Source organism: Scyliorhinus torazame, chromosome 14 (assembly GCF_047496885.1).
Source record: "Scyliorhinus torazame isolate Kashiwa2021f chromosome 14, sScyTor2.1, whole genome shotgun sequence".
NCBI classification, from domain to species: Eukaryota; Metazoa; Chordata; class Chondrichthyes; order Carcharhiniformes; family Scyliorhinidae; genus Scyliorhinus; species Scyliorhinus torazame.
Window position 1 is genome coordinate 164,503,069 of NC_092720.1, and position 21,054 is coordinate 164,524,122.

The 21,054-nt window shown below is 49.3% G+C and overlaps 1 long non-coding RNA gene across 1 annotated transcript in view; it reads left to right on the plus strand.

The window, feature by feature from the left end:
- The window catches only part of LOC140389228 (uncharacterized), a 36,668-nt gene that overhangs the window by 467 nt on the left and 15,147 nt on the right, over positions 1 to 21,054 (plus strand). The window contains exon 2 of the long non-coding RNA XR_011934304.1: positions 11,921 to 12,055. This is a non-coding gene — a long non-coding RNA (uncharacterized lncRNA). The remainder of the gene's footprint in view (positions 1 to 11,920; positions 12,056 to 21,054) is intronic.

The window sequence follows — 21,054 nt, forward strand, 5'->3', positions numbered from 1 at the left end:
TGTCAGATTTCCAGAGGTTCTCATACAACCTTTCCCAATTTTAGTCGAGGCAGAAATAAATGGCACTCACCACTTGACAAAACAGAAAATTAGTAGTAAAGGAATGACGAGAGGACACCTTCAAGAGGGAGAGAAATTATTTGAGGACCGTGCCATGGAGCAATTCACCTTAGATCTACAATCTTCACTGGGGCAGGGGAGGAATGGAGGACAGGTCCTTCAGCAGCAGTAAGGGAGGTGTATTCAACACTGGGAGAGTCAAACGTTTATACTTTTACTTGGTGTCTGGAGAAAAGTCTCTCACCAGTCACAGAAAACAAAAAATGGAGAATCTTGTCACATGTTATCATTTACCATGTTGATGGGTGTCTGAGGTGGAGGATGGGGGGTGATGTAGGGTGAGGGAAGGGGTAATGGAGGGTGAGGGAAGGGGTAATGGAGGGTGAAGGAAGTGAAGATGGAGGGTGAGGGAAGGGGATCTTATGAGATCTGGAGCCCTCCTCGCAAGGGGGAAAGTGCCTGGTGAGGGGGGCGGGGCAGGCATCGGAAACAGAGGGACGGCTAGGGGAAGAAATGGGGAAGGGGGAAGCGGCTATAGGATGGGGAAGAAAAGATGACCCGGGGGGGGGGGGGGGGGGGGAGAAGAAAACACCACAAGGGAAATACAGGTAAAGAAGGAATGGCCTTGGAACAGAATGGCCTTGCAAGCAACCACTTTCAGAGGGAGAAGCTGGAATCAGATGTAACGGTATTACAATTGAATAAGGGTAACTACAAAGACATGAGGGAGGAGCAGGCCAGAGTTGGTTGGAAAAGGAGCCTAGCAGGGAAGACACTGCTGGAACAGCAATGGCCGGAGTTTTGGGGGGTTATTCGGCAGGCACAGCAGAAATTCATTTCCAGGAGGAGGGAACATGCTAAGGGGAGGACAAGGCATCCATGGCTGACCAGAGAAGTCAAGGACAGCATAAAAGCAAAATAAAAAGCATACAAAGTGGCAAGGATTAGTGGGAAGGCAGAAGATTGGGAAGCCTTTAAAAGCGAGCAGAGGACAATCTAAAAAAGCAATAGGGGCGGAGAAGATGAAATATGAGTGCAAGCTAGCTAGTAATATAAAAGAAGATAGGAAGTTTTTTTTCAATATGTAAAGGTAAGAGAGAAGCAAAAAAAGACATTGGACCACTTGAGAAGTAATCATAGGAAACAAAGAAATGGCAGAGGAACTGAATAGTTACTTTGCATCAGTCTTCACGGTGGAAGACACCAGTGGGATACCAGAGCTCCAGGAGAATCAGGGGGCAGAGGTGAGTGCAGTGGCCATCACTAAGGAGAAGGTTCATAGATCATAGAATTTACAGTGCAGGAGGCGGCCATTCGGCCCATCGAGTCTGCGCCGGCTCTTGGAAAGAGCACCCTACCCAAGGTCAACACCTCCACCCTATCCCCATAACCCAGCAACCCCACTAAGGGCAATTTTGGACACTAAGGGCAATTTATCATGGCCAATCCACCTAACCCGCACATCTTTGGACTGTGGGAGGAAACCGGAGCACCCAGAGGAAACCCACGCACACATGGGGAGGATGTGCAGACTCCGCACAGATAGTGACCCAAGCCGAGAATTGAACCTGGGACCCTGGAGCTGTGAAGCAATTGTGCTGTCCACAATGCTACCATGCTGCCCTAGGTTCTGGGAAAACTGAAAGGTCTGAAGGTGGATAAATAACCTGGACTGGATGGACTTCACCCCAGAGTTCTAAAAGAGATAGCTGAGGAGAATGTGGAGGCATTGGTGGTGATCTTTCAGGAATCACTGGAGACAGGAAGGGTCCCAGAGGACTGGAAAGTGGCTAATATAACACCGCTGTTTAAGAAGGGAGGGAAGCAGAAGACGGGAACTTAAAGGCCGGTTAGCCTGACCTCGGTCATTGGTCAGATTTTCGAGTCCATTATTAAAGATGGGATCACGGAGTACTTGGAAATGCATGGTAAAATAGGACTGAGTCAGCGCGGCTTCGTCAAAGGGAGGTCATGTGTGAGAAATCTGTTAAGAGTTCTTTGAGGAGGTAACAAGGAAGTTAGACAAAGGAGAACCAGTGGACGTGAATAATTTAGATTTCCAGAAGTCCTTTGACAAGATGCCACATAGGAGACTGTTAAATAAGTTAAGAGCCCATGGTGTTAAGGGTAAGATCCTGGCATGGATAGAGGATTAGCTGACTGGCAGAAGGCAGAGAGTGGGGATAAGGGGGTCTTTTTAAGGATGACAGCCGGTGACTAGTGGTGTGCCTCAGGGGTCTGTGCTGGGAGCACAACTTTTCACAATATACATTAATGATCTGGAAGAAGGAACTGAAGGCACTGTTGCTAAGTTTGCAGAGGATACAAAGATCTGTAGAGGGACAGGGAGTATTGAAGAAGTGGGGGGGGGGGGGGGGGGGGAGGGGCTGCAGAAGGATTTGGACAGGCTAGGAGAGTGGGCAAAGAAGTGGCAGATGGAATACAATGTGAAAAGTGTGAGGTTATGCACTTTGGAAGGAGGAATGGAGGCATAGACTGTTTTCTAAATGGCAAAATGCTCAGGAAATCAGAAGCACGAAGAGACTTCAAGGACTCACAAAGCTAACATGCAGGTTCAGTCGGCAGTTAGGAAGGCAAATGCAATGTTGGCATTCATGTCGAGAGGGTTACAATACAAGACCAGGGATGTACTTCTGAGGCTGTGCAAGGCTCTGGTCAGACCCCATTTTGAATATTGTGAGCAGTTTTCAGCCTCGTATCTAAGGAAGGATGCGCTGGCCTTGGAAAGGGTCCACAGGAGATTCTCAAGAATGATCCCTGGAATGAAGAGCTTGTTGTATGAGGAACAGTTGAGGACTCTGGATCTGTACTCGTTGGAGTTTAGAAGAAGGAGGGGGAATCTTATTGAAACTTACATGGTACTGCGAGACCTGGATAGAGTGGACATGGAGAGGATGTTTCCACTGGTAGGATAAAAACTAGAACCAGAGGACACAATCTCAGACTAAAGGGACAATCCTTTAAAATAGAGATGAGAAGGAATTTCTTCAGCCAGAGGGTGGTGAATCTGTGGAACTCTTTGCCGCAGAAGGCTGTGGAGGCCAAATCACTGAGTTTCTTCAAGACAGAGATAGATAGGTTCCTGATTAATAAGGGGATCAGGGGTTATGGGGAGAAGGCAGGAGAATGGGGATGAGAAAAATATCAGCCATGATTGAATGGCGGAGCAGACTCAATTGGCGGAGTGGCTTAATTCTGCAGTTCCTCGATGGACTGGACATGCCATTCGTGGGGGAGGATAGGAGACGGGACCTGGATGCACTGCTAGAACTTGGGCAGCACGATTGCACAAGTGGATAGCACTGTGGCTTCACAGCGCCAGGGTCGATTCCCCGCTGGGTCACTGTGCGGAGTCTGCATGTTCTCCCAGTGTCTGCGCGGGTTTCCTCCGGGTGCTCCGGTTTCCTCCCACAGTCCAAAGACGTGCAGGTTAGGTGGATTGGCCATGCTAAATTGCCCTTAGTGTCCAGAAAAGTTAGGAAGGGTTGTTGGGTTGCGGGGATGGGGTGGAGATGAGGGCTTAAGTGGGTCGGTGCAGACTCGATCGGCCGAATGGTCTTCTTCTGCACTGTATGTTCTATGTTCTAACTGGGAGAAGTCATGGAGAGTATTAGCTCCATGCAGGCGGAAAAAGCGTCGGGATCTGCGACAGCACTGGCTCCGCAAATGTGGGAGATGTTCACAGACTCACTGGTGAGGGGTACCCAGCCGCCTACCCTAGCACAAGCCTCAATCTCGCTGATAGCTAAAAAATACAAAAGACCCAGCAGAATGTAGTTCCTACAGACCCATCTCGCTACTAAACGTGGACGTGAAAATACTGGCCAAGATCCAAGCCAAAAGGCTGGAAAGATTGCGTACCAGAGGTGGTAGCAGAAGACTAGACGGGCTTTGTCAAAGGCAGACAGCTAACATCAAACATCAGGCCCATGCTAATGGTGATCATGACCCCATCCGGGGAGAGAACACCAGAGATGTTACCAACTGGCACAATTTGTCAACATCCTGTTGCAATCTTATATAACCTTCTTCACTATCCACTATGTCACCCATCTTGGTGTCATTTGCAAACTTACGAACAATGCCTCCGACATTCTCATCTAAATAGTTTATATATTGTCATGGGAGTGTCCCTTGAAGAAAGGTTTTTGTCTTATCACGTGGCTTTAGTGATGTCATTTGTGTGGGTGGAGCTGGGATGTGGAGCTGGGCTGTGGCTCTGTGAGTTTTTATTTTCACTTTGAGTTTGGACTGCTTTGAACTGCACAGGTTGAAGGAAGTGTCTCTATCTTCATTTTAAAAGCTGTATCTAGACTGCTTGGTAACTTAAAAGAGATAATTGTTTTCTGGAAGGAATTCAAATCTGCTGTTTGAAAGTGGAAAGAGTATCAATAACAAGTCTTATACCAGTGAGAATGCCGTGTGCTGGGCCACAGCTTTGTAAAGGGTTTTCTGGTTTTACTTGGATTTTGTTATTGAATTGGAACAGTTCAGGGGGAATTCAATAAGGGTTATACATAGATTACTGTAGCTGTGTGGGGTCTTTGTGTTTGTAATTGATAAAAGTTCTTGCTGTGTGTGTTTATACAAATGTTAACTAAATTTTTAGAATAAAGCTCGTTTCTTTCAATTAAAAACGGCAAAGAAGTCTGTTGAATAACACCTGAAAGGCAGGCTCTTGTGCTCATCCCAGCCAAATTTAACAAACAGTTATAGGTCAGGTGAACTCCATAATATATATTAGAGTTTTCTAAACCCTGGTCCATAACAATATATAACAAATAACAGTGGACCCAACACCGATCCCTGAGGCACACTGCTGGTCACAGTCCTCCAGTTTGAAAAACAACCCTCCACAACCACCCTTGGCTTCGGTCGCCAAGCCAATTTTGTATCCAATTGGCTACCTCACCCTGGATTTCATGAGATTTAACCTTTTGCAACAACCTACCATGTGGTACCTTGTCAAAGGCCTTGCTAAAGTCCATGTAGACAATGTCGACCGCACTGCCCTCATCTACCTTCTTGGTTACCCCTTCAAAAAAACTCAATCAAATTCCTGAGACATGACTTTCTCCTTACAAAGCCATGCTGAGTCTCCCTAAATAGCCCTTGTCAGTCTAAATGTCTGTAGATCCTATCTCTCAGAATACCTTTCTTTTTTTTTTAAATTTGGAGTACCCAATTCATTTTTTCCAATTAAGGGGCAATTTAGCGTGGCCAATCCACCTACCCTGCACATCTTTGGGTTGTGGGGGCAAAACCCATGCAAACACGGGGAGAATGTGCAAACTCCACACGGACAGTGACCCAGAGCCGGGATCAAACCTGGGACCTCGGCGCCATGAGGCAGCAATGTTAATCTCAGAATATCTTCTAACAACTTACCCACTACAGACTTTAGGCTCACCGTTCTATAGTTCCCAGGCTTATCCCTAGAGCCCTCTTAAACAAGGGCACAACATTTGCTACCCTCTAATCTTCAGGCACCTCTCCTGTGGCTGTCGATGATTCAAATATCTCAGCTAGGGGGCCGGCAATTTCCTCCCTAGCCTCCCACAACATCCTGGGATACATTTCATCAGGTCCCGGGGATTTATCTATCTTGATACGCTTTAATACCTCCAGCACCTCCTTCTCTGTAATTTGTACATTCCTCAACACATCACTTTTTATTTCCCCAATTTCCCTAACGTTCGTGCCTTTCTCTACAGTACTGACGAGAAAGATTCATTTAGGACCTCTCCCATCTCTTGTGGATCCGCACATGGATGACCTTTTTATCCTTGCCTACCTTCTCCCTAGTCACTCTTTTGCCCTTTGTGTCTGTAAAAGCTCTGTGGATTTTCCTTTGCCTTATCTGCCAAGACAGTCTCATGTCCCCTTTTTGCCCTCCTGATTCCTCTCTTAACTCTACCCCGACGAGCCCTATACTCTTCAAGGGATCCACTTGATCCCAACTGCCTATGCATGTCATATGCCTCCTTCTTCAATATCACGAGTCATCCAGGATTTCCTACTTCTACCAGCCTTATATTTATCTCTAAGAGGAATGTGCACACCCTGGACCCTTTTGAAAGACTTCCACTTATCAGCTGTTCCCTTGCCTGTAAACAGGCTCCCGTTTGAAAGTTCCCACCTAATACCACTGAAATTGGCCTTGCCCCAATTTTGACTTTTGAGCCAGAGCTATCATTCTCCACAGCTATCTTAAAACTAATGGAATTATGGTCAATGGTCCCAAAGTGATCCCTCACTAATACTTCCGTCATCTGCCCTTCCTTATTCCCCAAGAGATCAAAGGGGTGTAAGTGCATTTCGAGCACTAAGTGCATTCAAATCACTCAAGCCTGTGATTTCACTGCACTTACCTCTCAAGATAACAGCCCAATAATGGAATTCCCTGGGAATCCCTCATATTGCACGCCATGCATAAATTTGCATGGCATGGAACACTGAATTGCTCCAGCTTTGTGACTGCATGAGATCTTAAAACTGGTGTGATTCAGCTCTGGCGGGAGAACATAGTCTCCCAAAAGGAGAATCCAGTCCAGTGTTTTGGCTTCAACTCATTCCTGTGGTAATGAATTCCACAGGCTCACCACTCTTTGGGTGAAGAGATTTTCCCCCATCTCTGTCCTAAATGGTCTACTCCATCTGCTCAGACAATGACCCCTTGTTCTGGACAACCCCACCATCAGTAACGTCCCTCCTGCATTTACCCTGTCTAGTCCGGTGAGAATTTTATTGGTCTGTGAGATTCCTGCTCATTCTTCTGAACTCAAGCGAATATAATCCTAACCGACTCAATCTCTCCTGCACATCCATCCCAGGAATAAGTCTGGAGGGAATCAGGAGTGGGGGGGGGGGGGGGGGGTCAGGAAGGTGGGGTGGGAAATCAGGAGGGGGTCAGGGAAGAAATGTGATGGGGAAAGGGGACATCATGAGGGGGGATGGTGAAATCAAGAGGAGGGAGGGATGGAATTAGGAGGGGGAATGGTGGAATCAGGAGGAAATCAGGTGGGGCATCAGGTTGTTGAAGGGGGAATGAGAGGAAAGGGGGAATGAGGGGAATGAGGGGAAAGGGGGAATGAGGAGGGGGAAGAGGGAATCAGGAGGGGGATGGGGGAATCGGGGGGGGGGAAAGAGAGAATCAGAGGGGGGAAGAGGGAATCGGGGGGAGAAGGGGGAATCAAGAGTTGGAATGAGGGGTGAGACGGGGGAATGAGGAGGGAGAAGGGTGAATCGGAGGAGAATCAGGAGGGGGAAGAGGGAATCAGGGGGGAGAAGGGAGAATCAGGAGGGGGAAGGGGAATGGGGAGGAGGGAAGGGAGATCAAACCATTCGGCAGGATGTGTGGCTCTTGTCCTGATCTCTTCTCTGACTGTGGTCAGAATGGCAGTTTAATTGTTTTTACTTAAACCAATACCTCACCTCAAAACACCAGTGGCTGTGCTCAGGTTTCTTTAGAAGCTGCTGCTTCACAGGGGCAGCTGCCACCGACAGTCACAATCCTTTCTCTTTATAAGACAGTGAGTTAGTTCCCTGACTGGGTTCTGAATCCACATGGCAGTGTCACCCGATGGTCAGAGGACATTTTGTGGATACAGTGATTCTCTCTAACCCAATATTTGAACAACTTCTTTGTCCAATGTCCGTATTGAATAAGATCCATACTTGAAATGATGAGTGTGCCATCCCTTACATAACAGTATCCCCTGTACCTGTCATCACACCAGCACTGAGACTCAAACCCCCAGAGTGTGTCTCACTGATGGAGAGTAACCAGGGGCTGAAACCTGTTTCCAGGTGACATCACAAAGGAGCCAGCAGCCAATCACACAGCGGCCAGCAATGATGTCACAAAGCAGCTGCAATGGCCAGTGTGAATGGACAGGGAGTTTGTGTCCGGTCCCAGCTCCAGGTACTGAACTATTCAACCTGGACTGTCTTCACAGCAATAACTCTGCAACTAAACCAGATATTTACACATAGAACTAAACCATGCGGTGTGTTTTGCCTGTCAGAAAGCAATATGTTTACACCTTCACAGAAAAAGATGCAGTCACATGGGAACAGTGTGAGGCATTGATTACAATTAAGGTGAATATAATATTAAGTTAACAGATTAATATAATTTGATTAGTTGATTATTACACATAACTGGGTCACAAACTAATCATCAAAATAATTTTTATATTATTACAGGATGGAAGCTCAAAACAGACAATTCTAGTTATTTTTCTGGAACATTCTTTCCTCTCTTGTTCACTCCATGCTTTAAATCGTCACCCCACACACTTTCACCTCCTCTGCTGAAAGAGAAACATATTGGAGCATCTCCAAAATATTTCCTTTCGGTGAACTTTTCTCCGTCACGTGAAGGTCCTGACTTTTGTTGTGTTGAGTCTCACTGATTACTGCTCTTTCCCTCCCTAGAATTTGCAGACTGGGGTCAGTTCTACACTGAGGTTTTGCTCCAGTATGAGACTCTTGTGTCCAATCTACCTGTGTGACAATACAAACAGGTGGAGTCCCTCCAGACTGTTCAGTTAGATCATGGCTGCTCTCTATTTAAGCTTGTTGGAGCTACCAGTTACTGACACTTAAATAACACCTTCATGTAGGAAAATATTCAAAGGTAGTCTACAAGAGCATTAAACGGGCAGAAATTGACACCAAGCACGATTCCCATTTTCAACATGGAATTACATCAACATCTGAAAGATAGAAAATGCAGTTTATGGCGAAGGAGCAGCAACTAATTAGCCAGAAATAATTGTCGATGTTACTAATCAGAATACATGGCGCGTATGAATGCAGTCCAGCTCAATCAGGTTTGCATTATGTCGCCACGAGTTAACCTGCTAGCACAGAATCATCATCCAAATCAAATTCCTCTCGCTGCTCATCAGAAAAAATAATTGTGGTGGCCGCTGCCAAGGCTAGAGTTACCTCATTATCGATTGAGATGCTTAAGGGCATCTTAGCGGAGGAATTCAAAACAATGGTAGACTGTCTTTGAGGACCTCCATAAATCAATTGAGGAGACCCTGGTTGGCTCCTATTAGATTGATGCTGGCAAAACCAGACAAAATGGTAAAGGTGCATACCGCAGTGTTGCAGGGCATGGAGGTGGCTCTTTTGACGCAGAGCGAGCAGATTGTCTCTTTCGAGGCTGAGATGGTAATGTTGGCTGATAATAACAAATTTCTGCATGACAAAGTAGATGACTTAAAAAATCGTTCCAAGAGGCAAAATCTTATCGTCTCGAGGCTGCCGGAGGGAATAGATGGCCTACACTTGACTGAAATATGTCGAAGATGTTTGGGAAGATGGTGCGGGAGGGTGGACAATTGTCCCTTCCTGATCAGGCTATTCATTACTTGCTGTCAGAAGCCTTGCCCAGGAGAGTCACTTTGGGCAATTATAGGTAAAAGATCACCAGAACTACAAAGGGGAGGACCATGCCATTAGGCTCGATCAGGATATAGAAGCCTGGCTAGCAAAAGAAGAGGGTGGCATTTAACAAGGTCAAGGATTGGCATTGGGGTTGGGTTTGTTTGTGTGTTGCAAAAATGTTCCGGGAGATGGAAGGGGATAGAGAGGGGAGGGAAAGAGCATTGGTTGTCCCTGTATGCAGCTGATCTGCTTCTTTATATCACGGGCCCAGTCTCCATGATGGATGGGATAATGAAGCTACTGAGGAGTCTTCAGCTCCTTTTCGGGATACAGGGTAAATCTGGACAAGACAAATATTTTCTGGTGAGCCCCCCAGGAAGGGGAGCCAATCTGGGGTTGCTGCATTTTCACCTTGCCAGATCTAGCATCCGTTATTTGGGAATCTGGGTGGCCCACAGCTGGGCCTCTCTTCACAAACTTAATTTTGCTCAGCTGGTGAATGAGGTCAAAGCAGATTTACAAAGGTGGGATAACGTCCCTCTGTCCTTGGCCGGCAGGATTCAGACAGTTAAAATGAACATCCTTCCGAGGTTTTTGTTTCTTTTCCAATGTCATAGAATCATTCTTTGTTAAAATCAATGAATTGATTACCTCTTTAATTTGGGCGGGAAGGACCCCAAAGATTTGCAGAATGTTCCTGCAGAGAGAAAGAGTCACTTTAGCCTTACCTAATTTGCTGTTCTATTATTAGGAAGCCAATATTGAAAAAGTGCTGGGCTGGTTTAGGGGAGTCATCTTCCAACCCAGGGTCGCCACCCGTGGGTGGATCGTGGGCGGGTGTTGAGAGGGTTGCGGGGCAATGTGTTGTGGCGTTCCCGATCACGGGACCATTCTTCGTGGCATTCCTGATCGTGGGGCCATGTGTCGCAGCGTTCCTGATCGCGGGAAGTCGTGCCCAACAGCGTGACTGGTGGTCAGAATGCCGCCTTTCCGGGCATGCGTGCCCCCTCAGCAGTTCGCAGGCACAGAGTCCAGCGAGGCAGACTGCCTTCTCCTGACATAGAGCGCTGAATCAGGAGATTTTCTTTTTCAAATTGCTGGAGGCTTCCTGCCTGGAGTGGCGGCAGAGAGCAGCTCACGCACCCTGCACACTGACGTCATGTGTTCTGGGCGCAAGTGAGATTCCTCCATTTTGCAGTTGCCAGCAGTGCTGGTGTGAACTCCAGGGCCTTTGGTCTGGTGAACAACCCATGAAGAAGCTGAAAACAGGAAAAAAGCAGCATAATGGTAATGACTTGAGGTATGGATTATTAATTGTGCCACTGTAAACCTGATTCAAAGATCATGGCCGGATTCTCTGATCCTGAGGCTAAGTGTTGACGCCGTTGTAAACGCCATTGCGTTTCTCGACTGCGTCAACATGTCCTCAGGATCAGAAATTCTGGCCCCGACAGGGGGCCAGCACGGCACTGGAGTGACCCAAACCGCTCCAGCTGTCGATCTCGGCGTCAGATGGGTGCCGCCAGTCCACGCCTGCGCGGTGGGACCAGCACGATTTCCACGCATGCGCAGTGTCTCCCTTCTCTGCGCTGGCCCCGACGCAACATGGCGTAGGGCTACAGGGGCCGGGGCGGAACAAAGGAGGCCCCCAGCCCAAGAGGCCAGCCCGCCAATTAGTGGGCCCCGATCGTGGACCAAGCCACAGCGGAGGCCCCCCCCTCCCCAAAAGGCTGTCCCCGGACCCTTCCACGCCGAGGTCCTGCCGGGTAAGACCAGGTTCAAACGGTGCCAGCGGGACTCGGGTTTTTCTGTACGGCCACTCTTGGGCAGAGAATCACCGGGGGGGGCCCCGTAGAGCGGCCCCAGCCGGCGCCAACGACGCCGTTCACCGCTCTGTGAAGAATCACGTCGGGGCGGCGTGGCGGGCTTCGCGCCGGTCGCGGCGATTCTCCGGCCCGGTCCCAGGCTGAGAGAATCCCGCCCCATGTGTGTAAAATGCAGGGTAGCACTGGCAAATCAAAGTTTAAAACCCTCAAAACTTCAAAGACATCTGAAGACTAAGCATGGTGAGTTTGAGGACAAACCTCTTATTTCAATGGATGCAGTGAGATCTTAAATCATCAGCTGAAGCCATTATCAGAAACGTAAAATTGAATAACAAAGCAAGTGAGATCGCGAGGTGAGATCGTGAGGCTCACCTGTCACATTAAAGGTAAGTGGAAATGGTGGGTCGTGAAGTTTGGCAGCGTCGGTCGCTGGGTTTGAAAATGACTGGGGTCGGGGCCAGTAAGGTTAATATTGATTAAAATGTGCTATTTTTGTAGTCTGAATACATTTGGGGCCTAATGCAGTGTTATTGAGTTATTTTGTAATATTGAAAAACCTTCTTTGGAATTAAAAATATATATTTAAAATCTTTCTTTCTATCTCTCCACAGATGATGCTGAGTCTTCCAGTATTTACGCTTTTCATTTCAGACTTCCAGCCTCCAGAGTGTTTTGGTTTTCTATTTTTTGAAGGAGTTGCTCACGGAAACTAGTCTGGAAACACATTAGATCTGGATTGCAGTGGGGTGAGTGTTGGATGGGGAGGTTGACTCTTGTCCCTCAGCCCATCATATCTCAATGTAATAACGGTATGATATGTTCCCTACACTCTTCATGGTTCATTTCCTATTAGAAAGATTGTGCATTTGGCGTAAGTTGAATATTATGTTTTTGGTCTGCTCTATCCTTAATCTTTTGTGTAGATTTACAGCTCACAATAAATCACTTTTTGGCACAACCCAAACTAACTGATTGTCAACATGGCTTTTGCCTATGCTGCAACCCCCTCTAGCATCCTCATTGGCAGGAAGCCAGAGAATAAAGAGAGATGGGAGGGGGTATAAGAAGAGACACTTGGAAGCCACCCCCAGTGAAGACTACACCCAGAGTGAAGACTCCACCCCAGTGAAGACTCCACCACAGTAGAGAAGACACGGCAAAAACAGGGGCGGACTTGTGAGAACCAACTTCGCGAAGAAGGCCCTGAGTTCAGAAGCAAGGTCATCGGAATCAGCAGAGCTCAGCGAAGAGTTGTACCCGGCAGAGCAGCCTGACCAAGTTCAATTTCACCGGTAATATCTGAGTCTCAGTTAGACAATATAGTATTAATATGTTTTTTTGAGGATTTAGAATTGTGTGGATAGAATTTGGATCATAAGATTCTGTAATGAAATCAGTTGAACCACAAATCCACTTTTGTCCTTCGTTCATCTCATGAGTAAGGGCACCTGGGTAAATGAGTTTTAAGATAAACTGGTCAAAGTGTCAAAAATACACAGGTAACAATTCACTGAAACAATGGGGAGCCTAAGATGCAGTCAGGGAAGATAGCAGGGCCGGATGGGTTTACGGTGGAGTACTACAGAAAATTTAGGGATAAGTTGGCGTCGCTGATGGGAGACATATTTGACGAGGCGACAGGGAGAGGGTGTTGCCACAGACTTTGAGGCAGGCATCGATCTCCTTGTTGTTCAAGAAGGATAAGGATCAGGGACTTTCGGGTGCGGCGATGACCAGCAAAGTCGCACGTTTCGGCAGCTCCCGTTGGAACGGACTTTTGGGCTCTTAATAGGAGCCCCAACGGCAATTTAAACGGCCAAAAACACTGTGCGGTAAACCAGAAGGGAATCCCCCCCAGACACGCATGGATAAGGGAGAGGATAGCGGCCGGATTGCGGAGGATCCTCTGGAGCAGCGGCAAGGAAGAGAAGCTCAAAGCAAGATGGCGTCGGAAGGTGGCCGCTTGTTATGGGGCCCGGACCAACAAGAGTTCTTGCGGCGCTGTGTGAAAGAGCTGAAAAAGGAGTTGAAGAAGGAGCTGTTGGCCCCGATATTACAGGCGATTGAAGGGCTAAAGGAGGAGCAGAGGACCCAAGAGCTGGAGCTTCGGGTCGTGAAGGCAAAGGCTGCTGAAAACGAAGACGAAATACAGGCCCTGGTGGTGAAGGCAGAGACGCACGAGGCACAGCACTGTGCACAGGCACAGGTGTGTGGAAAGGTTGGAAGTACTGGAAAATAACTCGAGGAGGAAGAATCTAAGGGTTCCCGAAGGCGCAGAAGGGGCGGACGTCGGGATATATGTGAGCACGATGCTTCACTCGCTAATGGGATCGGAGGCCCCGACGGGCCCTTTGGAGGTGGAGGGAGCTTATCGAGTTCGGGCACGAAGACCGAAGGCTGGAGAAATACCCGAGCTATAGTGGTGAGGTTTCTCCGCTATAATGACAGAGAGACGGTCCTCAGGTGGGCGAAGAAGACTCGGAGCTGTAGGTGGGAGAACGCGGTGATCCGCGTATACCAGGATTGGAGTGCGGAGGTGGCGAGGAGGGCAAGTTTTAATCGGGCTAAGGCGGTGCTTCACAAAAAGGTCCAGTTTGGAATGTTGCAACCGGCGAGATTGTGGGTCACACACCAAGAGAAGCACCACTACTTTGAGACGGCAGAAGAGGCGTGGACATTCATTGTGGACGAGAAGCTGGAATAGTCTGGCGAGAGAAAGAACTTTTGGGACAAAGTGATGGGGTAATTATGTGGGGCGAGAAAAAGGGGGGGGGGGATGGTTTTTTCAGTTTGTTAGTTTTGCGATCCTGTAACTTTTCTCTCTTCCCCATGTTTGGGGGGGGGGGTGGGGGGAGTATGAGGAACTGTGGGCGCCGGCCATTAGGGGCGGGGCCGAGTGGGAAACGCGGGCTTTGTTCCCGCGTTATGGTAATTATGGCGGGAACAGGGACACAGGAAGGAGGGGGCCTCGCACAGTGGGGGCCGAGGACAAGGGGGGAAGCCGAGGTCAGCCAGAGGTCGCTGACTTCTGGGAGCAACATGGGGGGTGCAACTACGCTAGAGGGGGATCTAGCGGGGGGGGGGGAGTGGGGGTTAACTGGGTTGCTGCTGCTAAGGAGAAGGGGGAGCTGTTATGGGATGGGGTGGTCGAGGTGGGAGGGCGCCGTCGGGGGGATATACGGGTATGTGGGAACCGGGTGAGGAGCTGAGTTAAAAAAGGGGATAGCTAGTCGACAAGGGGGGGGGGGGGGTAAAGAGCCCCCCAACCCGGCTGATCACGTGGAACGTGAGAGGGCTGAACGGGCCGATTAAAAGGGTACGGGTACTCGCACACGTAAAGAAATTAAAGGCAGATGTGGTTATGTTGCAGGAGACGCATCTGAAACTGATAGACCAGGTCAGGCTACGTAAAGGATGGGTGGGGCAGGTGTTTCATTCGGGTTTAGATGCGAAGAACAGGGGGGTGGCTATTTTAGTGGGGAAACGGGTACTGTTTGAGGCAAAGACCATAGTGGTGGATAGTGGGGGTAGATATGTGATGGTGAGTGGCAGATTGCAAGGGGAGGCGGTGGTTCTGGTGAACGTATATGCCCCGAACTGGGATGATGCAAATTTTATGAGGCGTATGTTGGGACGTATCCCGGACCTGGAGGCGGGAAAGTTGGTAATGGGGGGGAGACTTCAATACGGTGCTTGATCCAGGGCTGGACCGGTCAAGGTCCAGGACCGGGAGGAGGCCGGCAGCGGCCAGGGTACTCAAGGACTTCATGGAGCAGATGGGAGGGGTAGACCCCTGGAGATTTATTAGGCCGAGGAGTAAGGAGTTCTCATTTTTCTCCCATGTTCACAAAGTATACTCACGGATAGACTTTTTTGTCTTGGGAAGAGCACTGATTCCGAAGGTGACAGGGACGGGATATACGGCCATAGCCATTTCGGACCACGCCCCACATTGGGTAGACCTGGAGCTAGGAGAGGAAAAAGAACAGCACCCACTCTGGAGAATGGATATGGATTTATTGGCGGATGAGGGGGTATGTTTAAGGGTGAGGGGGTGCATCGAAAGGTACTTGGAGCTTAATGACAATGGAGAGGTTCAGGTGGGAGTGGTCTGGGAGGCGTTGAAGGCAGTGGTTAGAGGGGAACTGATATCCATAAGGGCACATAAAGGGAAGCAAGAGGGTAAAGAAAGGGAGCGATTGCTGAAAGAACTTTTGAGGGTGGACAGGCAATATGCGGAGGCACCGGAGGAGGGACTGTACAGGGAAAGACAAAGGCTACATGTGGAATTTGACCTGCTGACCACGGGAAAGGCAGATGCACAGTGGAGGAGGGCACAGGGTGTACAGTATGAGTATGGAGAGAAGGCGAGTCGGCTACTGGCCCACCAATTGAGGAAGAGGGGAGCAGCGAGGGAGATAGGTGGGGTGAGAGATGAGGAGGGAGAGATGGAACGGGGAGCGGAGAGAGTGAACGGGGTGTTCAAGGCATTTTATGAGAGGTTATATAAGGCTCAGCCCCCGGAAGGGAAGGAGGGAATGATGCATTTCCTGGATCAGCTGGAATTCCCTAAGGTGGAGGAGCAGGAGAGGGCGGGACTGGGAGCACAGATCGAGATGGAGGAGGTGGTAAAAGGGATTGGGAGCATGCAGGCGGGGAAGGCCCCGGGACCGGACGGATTCCCGGTGGAATTTTACAGGAGGTATATGGACCTACTGGCCCCGCTTTTGACGAGAACCTTTAATGAGGCCAGGGAAAGAGGGCAGCTGCCCCCGACTATGTAGGAGGCAACGATATCGCTCCTTTTGAAGAAGGAAAAAGACCCGCTGCAGTGTGGGTCCTATAGGCCCATTTCCCTTTTAAATGTAGATGCTAAGCTCCTGGCTAAGGTGATGGCGACGAGGATAGAGGACTGTGTCCCGGGGGTGGTCCACGAGGATCAAACTGGGTTCGTTAAGGGGAGACAGCTGAACACGAACATACGGAGGTTGCTGGGGGTAATGATGATGCCCCCACCAGAGGGGGAGGCGGAGATAGTGGTGGCGATGGACGCCGAGAAAGCATTCGACAGAGTGGAGTGGGATTATCTGTGGGAGGTGCTGAGGAGATTTGGTTTTGGAGAAGGGTATATCGGATGGGTACAACTGCTGTATAGGGCCCCGGTGGCGAGTGTGGTCACGAACAGACAGAGGTCTGACTACTTCCGTCTTCATAGAGGGACGAGGCAGGGGTGTCCCCTGTCTCCGTTACTGTTTGCATTGGCAATTGAGCCCCTGGCTATAGCACTGAGGGGCTCCAGGAAGTGGAGGGGAGTACTCAGGGGAGGAGAAGAGCACCGGGTATCCTTGTATGCAGATGATTTATTGCTGTATGTTGCGGACCCAGTGGAGGGGATGCCTGAGATAATGCAGACACTCAGGGAGTTTGGGGAATTTTCGGGGTACAAATTGAATATGGGGAAGAGTGAGTTGTTTGTGGTGCATCCGGGGGAGCAGAGCAGGGGAATAGATGACTTACCGCTGAGGAAGGTAACAAGAGATTTCCGGTACTTAGGGATTCAGATAGCCAGGAGTTGGGGAACCTTACATAGGCTTAATTTAACAAGATTGGTGGAACAGATGGAGGAGGATTTTAAGAGATGGGACATGGTGCCCCTGTCACTGGTGGGTAGGGTGCAGGCGGTCAAAATGGTAGACCTCCCGAGATTCCTTTTTGTGTTTCAGTGCCTTCCGGTGATGGTCACGAAGGCTTTTTTCAAGAGAATTGAGAAAAGTGTCATGAGTTTTGTCTGGGCCGGGAAGACCCCGAGAGTAAGGAGGGGGTTCTTGCAGCGTAGCAGGGATAGGGGGGGGGCTGGCACTACCGAGCCTAAGTGAATACTACTGGGCCGCCAATATCTCAGTGGTGTGTAAGTGGATGGGAGAAGGGGAGGGAGCGGCGTGGAAGAGATTGGAGATGGCGTCCTGCAAAGGAACCAGCCTACAAGCAATGGTGACGGCGCCGTTGCCGTTCTCCCCGAAGAAATACACCACAAGTCCAGTGGTGGTGGCAACACTAAAAATTTGGGGCCAGTGGAGACGACATAGGGGAAGGACGGGAGCCTCTGTGCGGTCCCCGATAAGAAATAACCACAGGTTTGTCCCGGGGAGAATGGATGGGGGATTTGGAGCATGGCAGAGAGCTGGGGTTGTGCAACTGAGAGATCTGTTCGTAGACGGGACGTTTGCGAGTCTGGGAGTGCTGACGGAAAAATATGGGTTGCCCCAAGGGAATGAATTTCGATACATGCAACTGAGGGCTTTTGCGAGGCAGCAGGTGAGGGAATTTCCGCAGCTCCCGTTGCAGGAGATTCAAGATAGAGTGATCTCAGAGACATGGGTGGGGGATGGTAGGGTGTCAGGCATATACAGGGAAATGAGGGACGAGGGGGAGATCATGGTGGATGAGCTGAAGGGGAAATGGGAAGAAGAGCTGGGGAAAGAGATTGAGGAGGGGCTGTGGGCTGATGCTCTACGTAGGGTAAACTCGTCGTCCTCGTGCGCCAGGCCTGATACAATTCAAGGTTTTGCACAGGGCGCATATGACCGGAGCAAAGCTCAGTAAATTTTTCGGGGTAGAGGATAGGTGTGGGAGATGCTCGAGAAGCCCAGCAAACCACACCCACATGTTTTGGTCATGTCCGGCACTACAGGGGTTCTGGGTGGGGGTGGCAAAGGTGCTTTCAAAGGTGGTGGGGGTCCGGGTCGAGCCAGGATGGGGGTTGGCTATATTCGGGTATCAGAAGAGCCGGGAGTGCAGGAGGCGAAAGAGGCTGATGTCTTGGCCTTTGCGTCCCTAGTAGCCCGGTGCAGGATATTGCTTATGTGGAAGGAAGCCAAACCCCCGGGCGTGGAGACCTGGATAAATGACATGGCAGGGTTTATAAAACTAGAACGGATAAAGTTCGCACTGAGGGGTTCGGCTCAAGGGTTCACCAGGCGGTGGCAGCCGTTCATTGACTACCTCGCAGAACGATAAAGGAAATGGGAAGGTAACAGCAGCAACCCAGGGAGGACGGGGCGGGGGGGGGGGGGGGGGGCGGGGGGGGGGGGGGGCGGGTCCTCAGGGGTTTTTTGTATAGATATTTGTATTAGGCTATGTGTATTGGATTGTTTGATTTTATTTTTTGGAGAGTTATTATTTTTGATATGGCAGTTACCATTTAGTTTATATATTATTTATTTATTTGTTAAAAACGGCCACTGTTATTTATACTGTTTTATTGTTGTAAAAAGGAAAACCTTTGTACTGTTTTGTTTGGCCAAAAAATTTGAATAAAATATATTTTTTTTAAAAAGGATAAGGATCCGACAGAGTGTGGGTCGTATAGGCCCATATCATTCTTCAATGTGGATGCAAAGGTACTGGCGAAGGTGTTAGAGGGTAGGTTAGAGAAGTGTCTCCCGAAAGTGATAGGGGAAGATCAGATGGGGTTTGTAGGAGGGAGGCAGCTTTTTACAAATACTAGGAGGGTTCTGAATGTAGTTATGGCACGGGAGGGGAGGGAGACAGAGGTAGTAGTGGTGCTGGACGCCGAGAAGGCGTTTGACCAGATAGAGTGGACATATTTAATGAGTTTTGGAGCAGGTTGGGATTGGGCCTCGATTTATGGATTGGGTAAAATTACTTTCCAGGGTGCCAAGGGCGCGTGTGAGCAACCATAATATAAATTTTGAGTATTTTGCTCTCCATCGAGGGACCAGGCAGGGGTGTCCAATGTCCCCCCCCTGTTGTTTGCGCTTGCGATCGAGCCTTTGGCATTGAGACGTTTGGGGATGTGGAGGGGCATAGTGTGTGTGTTTGTGTGTTGTGTCTGTGTGTGTGGGGGGGGGGGGGGCGGGGGAGCATAGGGTATCTTTGTTCGCAGACGACTTGCTACTGTATGTGTCAGAACCGAATGCGCCGATGGGTGGTATACTCGAGCTGCTTCGAGTGTTTGGTTCTTTCTCGGGATATAAACTAAATTTGGACAAAAGTCAATATTTTGTGGTGTCCTAGCCAGGAATGGGAGCAGGGGTGGGGGGGCTGCCATTCCGTAGGGCGGTAACCCACTTTAGATACCTGGGGGTGCAGGTGGCACGAGATTGAGGGGGGTGCCATAGATACAACATTACTAGTCTGGTGGGGAGGGTGAAAGCGGATTTGGCAAGGTGGGATTGTCTTCCTCTATCGCTGGCAGGTCGGATGCAAGCAATTAAGATGAATGTATTGCCGCGGTTTTTGTTCATTTTTCAGTGCTTGCCGATCTTTTTATTAAAGGCATTTTTAAGGATGTGGAAAAGGTGATTAACTTGTTTATTTGGGGGTGGTAAAGTAACTAGGATTATGAAGGTGCTGTTGCAGAGAGGACGGCAGTCAGGGGGGTTGGGTCTCCCAAATTTTTTTTTTTAGAAAATATTTTATTGAAGCATTTGTAATTTTCACAATTTAACATGTTGACATTTCTAAAAACAACCGCATGGGTCGACGCACAAAATACCCCCTAAAATAACAACAAACAATAAACCACGTCCCCCACTTCTCCCGCCCTGTCCCCAAGGACCCGTATACTAAGTTCCCTGTCCTTATTTAACATTACCATGCCTCCTGTTTTCCTCCCCCCTTTTCTCTTTTCCCCCTTACTGCTGACGTTCAATTTTTGTTAAAGAAATCGATGAACCGCTGCCAACTCCGGGCGAATCCCTGTATTGATCCTCTCAGAGTGAATTTGATTTTCTCTGGACTGAGAAACCCCACCATATCGCTGACCCACACTCCTGACTTCGGGGCTCCGAGTCCCTCCATCTCAGCAATATCTGTCTCCAGGCCACCAGAGAGAAGGCCAGGATATCGGCCTCCCGTCCCCCCCTTTGCCCCCGGATCCTCCGACTCCCCAAATATTGCCAATTCTGGACTCGGAGTTACCCTACCTTCCAGGACTTCTGACATAATATCCGCAAATCCCTGCCAGAATTCCCTCAGTTTCGGACATGCCCAAAACATATGAACGTGGTTGGCCGGGCTACCCCCACACCGTCCACATCTGTCCTCCACCTCCTCGAAGAACCAACTCATCCGGGCTACCGTTATGTGGGCCCTGTGGACTACCTTGAACTGAATAAAGCTAAGTCTAGCACAGGACGAGGATGCATTTACCCTATTCAAGGCTTTTTCCCACAGTTCAGCTTCCAGCTCCCCTCCTAGCTCCTCTTCCCACTTCCTCTTCACCTCTCTGACAATTCCCTGTATATCTCCGAAACCTTCCTACCTCCAACCCCTGTTTTTGACAGCACTTTATTCTGTAGTCCCCTCGGGGGGAGGCGAGGAAAGCTGGGGACCTGCCTCCGTACAAAATTCCACATTTGAAGGTACCTAAACCTGTTCCCACCCGGCAATTCAAACTCCTCCTCTAATGTCTCCAAGGTCGGAAATCCCTCCTGGATTAATCGATCCCCAAACCTCTCAATCCCTGCCTGCTGCCATACCTTAAAGCCCCAATCCGGTGATTGTCACAGACCGGTGACCACACAATCTCATATGCTGCCTCTATTGCCCCCACACCCTTAGGGCTGTCACCACCACAGGACTTGTACAATACCGAGCTGGCGAGAACGACAGGGGCGCCATCAGTAAATCCTCCAGACTCGTACCTTTGCAGGATGCTGCCTCCATCCGCTCCAAGAACGACCCCTCCCCCACTACCCACTTCCTGACTATCAATATGTTG